The following is a 7,217-nucleotide window of genomic DNA, read 5'->3' on the forward strand; positions in this document are numbered from 1 at the left end:
GGTTTTGGCAATATTGACGCAAAGCTCAGTGGCTAAGATGTCAGGTTTGAATTGGGAGGGCGCTTCGTTCCTTGGTTATCAAAAAGAGAAGCTTTTGATGGTTTATTTTGTTGTTATTTCTGTTGACCGGATTATTCTTAGGGTTGTGTCAAACTTTCTTATCTTTCCATTTGTCATAGCGGTTTGTTTAAAGTTTTGTCCAGTTTGTTTATTTAGGTTTTGTTCTGGTTTGTTTTGTTTTGTTATTCAAACCATTTCACCGGTAGTATAATGCAAAATCCGGTCTTTTATTATTTCCAGTCATTTTTTTTGTTGTTTAGTCCTTTTATCATTTTTATTCAACGCCGATTCTAGTGACATGACTTGCACACACAGTTCGGGCCTAATCTTAAAAGTTAATCATAAAACCCCGAGAAGGTGATCAAAGCATTTAAAGAAAATAAGGACGGTTTGAGATTATTCAGAGCCCGAGTCATATGGAACTGGGGCAAGTAAAACACAAAGAAAACCGTTAAAAGAAAGATTCGCCAAATTGGCATGAGGGTCGTTCAAGATAATGAAAGTTAGAGTGTCGCCCAACGGTGCGTTAGAAGTGACGAATGAACAAACAGATGTTGAATATAATTGTTAAGTCCGGCACCATCAGAAGAGACTACAAATTTAAATTGTGTTGTTTGCACTTGGCATGTTTGAAGACTGGAATGACAAAGACATTTTGTTCTGCTACCTAAACACTTTATCCTTCGTTAACCCCTTTTGAGCCTTATTGTTTTTATTTCATACCCCTCGTTTGGAATTAGTAAAAACGACTAGAAAATGCAAGCATGGAATGAAAACAAAAACAAAAAAAAAGAAAAAAGAAAAGAAAACAACAAAACGAAAGAAAAAAAGAAAAAAAAAAGAAAAATGATAACAAAGAAAAAAACAGAGGAATTGGAAACTACGTTTGACCTGATTCCTCAAAGAGGATACGTAGGCGCTTCACGGCTCGGTCATAGTTTTGAAAAATGAAAAGAAAAAAAAATCAATCAATTAAGATGCAAAAAACTGGGGCAAAGGTTGCATTTTTTGTAAATAAATCTAGTTCTGAACGTTTGTAATTAATGACCCAAAATCGATGCATTTTTGAGCCTTTAATACCCTTTCTTTCTAGCCCTATCCAAAAACCCACATTACGGTCCAAAGAAAGACCTTCTGATCAGTCTTCAAAAGATGTCAAGTCAGACAAATGAGAGTCTTACCAGCGAACATAACATTTTGTTCCACAGCAGAAAAGACTCTAATCTCCAGCAGAGAGTCATACCGGCAACACTCCAAATCCCCAGCTGGAAAGTGATACAAATGAGAGAGTCTTATCGGTGAAAATCTTTACGGACACCATAAGGCGACGAAAGCTGAGGGAAAAACCAAAATGAGAGAGACTTGATAGTGAAAACCTTCGGGCACTACAAGTCGAATAAGATTGAGAATAAGATGGGGAACTGCCAATTGAAGGTCTTGAAAGACGATTGACGACGGAGGATAGGCCACATGTGCATGTCATGACCATTAGAGTCGGTATCCACGTTTGATATGTTTTTATTTATAGTTTCTTTTGTTAAAGAGTCATCTTTTCCTTTGTCTTTTTATTCTGTTCCCTTTTATCTTTTTCCTTTCATAGAAAAAATTCCCCAATAGAGTCTGTTCGGTCAGAACAAGTGAGAATTGACATCAAAATTTGCCATCGGCTTTCCAATCATGCAAGATGAGATCTGACTAGTACATCCAAATGGTTTAGTCAGCAAGGAACAAGCACGAGGCCAGTGTCAAGAAAAATATCCCCAGCAAAAGGGAATTGACAAAAGGATTGACGAGTGTCAAAAAGGGATATCCTTTCCGAAATCAAAGGTTATAAACCTCAAGGCCGAGGCCCGTGGACAAAGCAAGGAGAGCAGTGAGTATGGTTTGGGAAATCCATACGATACTAAAAAAGATCGGGGAAATTCCAGTTTCCGTCTATGCCACAAAAGAAGAGGGATATCCCCAGCAGAATGGGATTATCCCCAGCAAATAATATCATCCCCAACAAGTTGTGGAGCGCAGAGCAAGGAAGGAGAAAGGGAAAGCCATCCCAGTAGGAGTATCACAACCAACCACCATGTTTTAAACTAACAAATTTTGTTTGGTTTGAAACAGGTAAAGGAAATGACATTGATGCCAAAATGCATGCCGCAAGGGATATTATCAAACTGGGGCAGAAAATTTTCCTTTCATTTAGAAAATTTTCTGGAAGTCAGGTACCCATTTGGGGAAAAGTAAAGATAACACCAGTCTCAAGGGAAGTGGTCTTTAAACCAGTGTGCCCCCAACATAATAAGTTTCAATGGAGGAAGTTGTTCCCCAGCAAAGGAATCAGAATCCCCCCAGCAGTGTTATCCACGACAGCGTTATCCCCAGCTGAAAACATTTTACCCCCAACAGGTAAGTAAATAATTCCCCAACAGTGTTATCCCTAGCAGTTTTGAGGAGTCCAACACAAGTTTGGTGAAAATCGGTATCCTCAGCGGTTCCTTTCGGGGAAAGGCAAAACGAGTCTCAAGGGAGTTAGTCTTCAAAGGAAGAAGCTAATAATAATAATAATAAAAAAAAATAAAAATAATAATAATAATAATAAAAAGGAGGGGGGGGAGTAGTTTGCAGGGGAATGAAACATCCTACTCAAAAGGAAGTAGTTCTGGAAGTAGTAAGATAACATATTTATCTTCAGCAGAGTTATCCCCAGCGGATCATCGAGATGTAGAAGCATCTTCGACGGATTTTTCGACCAAATTTCAAGAGGGCCGGACAACCCATAATGGGGAAGGTAGAAAGAGAAAATTCATCCTAAGCAAAATAATCCCCAGCAAGTATTCGAGGTAAGACATTTTCAAGTCTTAAGGATATTTTGGGTTCATCCGCCCTCGAATAGGATATTTTGGGTTCATCCGCCCTCGAATAAGATATTTTAGGTTCATCCGCCCTCGAATAGGATTTTATTTTCAAAGTTGTTGTTAAAGACAGGCGCCCACCTGAATAACGAGAGGAATACTTTTTTGTCTGTTCATTTCATATATTAGGCGCCCACTTGTATAACAAGGGAATACATTTTGTGTCTTTACCATTAGGCTCCCACCTGTATAACAAGGGAATACATTCCACGCCTTTACCAATAAGAGACACACTTCCTAGGTCTAGTTTTGCCAATAGGAGACGCACTTCCTAAGTTAAAGATTTCATTAATAGGAGACGCACTTCCTAAGTTTAGTTTTACCCATAGGAGACGCATTTCCTCCTAAGTTTAATTTTACCCATAGGAGACGCATTTCCTCCTAAGTTTATTTTACCCATAAGAGAGGCATTTCCTCCTAAGTTTAGTTTTACCCATAGGAGAGGCATTTCCTCCTAAGTTGTTGTTGAAATCAGGAGCCCGCCTGAAGAGAGGAATGTCGTTTATTTTTTTAAAAAAGTTGTTTAAATCTCGCCAACCTAAAAAGAGGAATGACATTTTATTTTCAAAGTTGTTGAAACTAGGCGCCCACTTGTATAACGAGAGGAATACATTCCAGTCTTTACTTTTCAAGTGTTGAAGTTGGGAGCCCGCCCATAATAACAGATGAATACATTCAGTCTTTACTTTCAAGTGTTGAAGTTGGGAGCCCGCCCATAGAACAGAGGCATACATTTAAGTCTTTTCATTACAAGTGTTGAAACAGGCGCCCACCTGTATAACGAGAGGAATACATTTCAGTCTTTACATTTCATATTTCAGGCGCCCACCTGTATAACAAGAGGAATACCTTTTAGTCTTATACTGCAGGTTTCGGAAATCAGTAACCCCACCGGAAGGTAGAAGGTTACAACAGGAATACCCAGCAGGAAACAATAAAAATCCCCCGCACCGGGAAGCAGAAGGCTACAACAAAAATCCCCAGCATTCAACCAAGTTATAAATAGCAGAAGCTCGCCTCAAGAATGCGAGTCAACGGTCTGAGATGGTCAACAAAAGCTGGTCACAAAAAAAAACAAGAAAAGAAAAAAAAAGAAAAAATGAATCCAAAGTACGGAAGTGGAGAACATATGTGGTCTGCTCAAGAACTAGCACCTACAACTAGCAAGTATCAAGGTTCAGATCCAAAGTCTGTATGAAGCACCATTCAAGACTCAAGACCAAGTTTCAGAAGACTTAAAGATAGGAATCCTTGTAACTAGTAGCTGATAGGCTTAGTTAGTCTTTTTCAGTTTTCATTTTTGATGTAATGACAGGACCGCGGACCGGAACCTCAACGGAACGGCACCTCGATCGGCTCTTCACCTCGGTACAATATACCATCTTTCATTTCCGAACTACACGTGGCCTGATTCCTGTATAACCAAGGATATGTAGGCAGCTCAGATACCAGGGCTCGGTCACATCTCCTTCCTTCCCTTAGTGTAGTCCCTCCAAATAATGGCCGGGTCAAAAACATGTCTAGTCGTTCTTTGTCGGAAAACTCTTCGTGTTTCCAGTCAAAGAGGGCAGCTGTAGACACCGGATTTTTGACCCTCCCCGAGAATTTTCATATTTTTAGCGTGAATATTTGAAATTGGGTCTAATATAGCTATTTTAACTATTTTACTTTATTTCGTCGCAAAAGAAAATTACAAAAAATATATATATGAATTTTAGTTTATATATTTCTCATAAACTTGAAAAAATACAAAAAAAACTGTACCTTAATTTTGTACTTTATATAATTTCGAAAATTACCAAAAAAATATAGCTCTATTAATGTTTCGTAGTCATTTTAATTTTTGAAAAAATACAAAAATATTACTTTATATTTTATCTTTATATAAAAACGAAAATTACAAAAAAATAGTTTTATTAATATTTTGTAGCTATTTTAATCTTGAAAAATATTAAAAAAAGATATAGCTTTGTTTTTAATATTAGTCTTATTTTGGTAGTTATTTTACTTACATAGGATTAGTTGAGCAACGTCGTGTTCTTAATCTCAGGTTCGGGCAAAAGAATAATATTCGGGTTCAAATTACCCGTTTTTAGGCCTAATTTTCGGGCCTAGCCCATAATAATCCGAGTCCACCACACATGGGGGGACACGCGTGGGGAACACGGACGGAACACGACATACGGGGAACCCCACCGCGCGTGGGGGACACAAATCATGGACCCCTACACACGTGGGGTCCATTTTTCTTGGCAAAGGGGTACAAAATACACGGACAAAGGAGGGGAAGATGGGAGTTGGACAGATTTTTGAGGGGAGATGCTCGTGCACTGTTCATCTTCTTCTTCCTAAGGAAGAACAAAAAACCCTAGAAGCCCTCATCCAAAAACCACCTAAAAAACCCTAACAAACCACCGTCGCCCCAGCTCCCTCTCCGTCCCCCGACCACCATCAACCACCCTATCCCTCAACAGACCCGTCGAACCCCCATAACTGGCCGAAAAAAAAAACCAGTAGCCCACGCCCTCCCGTCCAAACAAAACCAGAAAACCCTACCCAAAACCACCAGCTTCCAACCCCCCGACGCCTGAACCACCAGCGAACACCTCCGGAAACCACCATAGTCAGCCCCATCACCCTCGTCCCCAGCTGTTCGTCGCAGCTGCTTCTGCATCACCTTCCCGTCGTAACCAAAAACCAGTCGCACCACCCTATCCCCCCCAGCTAGCGAGCTCCTGCTCGTCGTCATTTTCCAGTCGACGACCAAACAATCCAGCTCATTTACCATCATCGTCACTGCCCCCTCGACCTTACTGTCGCCACCAGCTTCACCATCCTCACGTCCGCAACCCCCCTCGTCGGAACCACTTCTTATCCTTCGTCGACCACCTGTTCCGATGACCATGGCTGCTGCTTCACGTTCTTCTCCATCAATAACCTACCAGCCTCACGTCCAAACACCACCACCAAACACCACTGCCCAAACGACCCCTCGTATTCCCAGCAATGAACCCGTAACACTGTACCAAGACAACCATCCAGTCGCCACCCCCACGTCCAAACGACTGCCTGCAACATCTAGCCATGAACGACTCTCCCTCATTACCATCACTGACCAAGAAAACACACATACGCATAAGCTGAAACCTAACTAAAACATGTTCAAAAATCGCCCAGAAGTTCTGTCCGGGGTGAGGTCCGTTCGAGTTCGTCGTTGGCCAGTCGTTGTTCGTGGTTCCGGTCAAGTTCGAGTTCCCGTTGCAGCCACAGTTTTGGGGTTGCTCGTGTAGCAGTGGAACACTTTGAGAAATCAAAATACCTACTTCAGGTGCATTCTCACTACTGTTATTTCCTTTTTCTAGAGTCTTCTCATGTGTTGTCTAAATTTGTTCACATAGTATGTTTTAATCGTTGTTCGCAACTGATTTGGATTTTCCTTTTAGATCCAGTAGACTAAAAGAAGAATTAGAACAATAAGAAATCTTTAATGTTTCTCCTTATAAGTGTTGGCTTGTAAATTGTAGTATGCTGTTATGATATTTACATATGGATTTGTTAGTTTTGTTGAATGGTATCTATGTCTATTTAATGGATTGTTTAATTCCATATTTTGTCGTCTGTCGTTTGTGTTCATCATCGTGGTATGCCTTTTGGAAGGTTAAATAATGTAGAAGAACGCCTTGAACTCTCGTAGTTGCTTTATGCACGTAGTTAAGCCATCGTCGTGATTATAGGTACAATTCCCATGACATGGTTACAATGCCTAAAATTCGAGGGTACATTTTATGTAACCCGATTATAATGACTTTAAGATCTTAGTGAATAAATTAGGATTTTTAGAGGCGAATAAAGTAGATAATCATAGTTGTTTTTAGGCTTGCCTTTAATAAAAATGAGACGAGCCTCGACACACAAAAAATGCACAAGCTACGGGGCCCTCTAAACGTAACTATTAAAATACTTAGAATTCGGGACATGCCGTTTAGCGAAATTCCACGGCCCTACCCAAAGTAAATGATACGCTAGTTGCTTTAGGCGCGTATTTAATAATGTTATCTTCCTAAACTTGGGTGCACATTTATGTGACCTAAATCCAAATCTCAACCAAGTCGAGATATGTCAAACAACCACGGGTGCATTGATGTAACGTGGTTCGAGATATGTTTCCACGACATTGCAATTCTCGTAAAATAATAACAATAATTAAGAAAGCGGTAAAAAGATAAAATTTTGCACATAAGTTCATATTTG

The sequence above is a fragment of the Nicotiana sylvestris genome, chromosome 11, assembly GCF_000393655.2.
Source record: "Nicotiana sylvestris chromosome 11, ASM39365v2, whole genome shotgun sequence".
In the NCBI taxonomy this organism is placed as follows: Eukaryota; Viridiplantae; Streptophyta; class Magnoliopsida; order Solanales; family Solanaceae; genus Nicotiana; species Nicotiana sylvestris.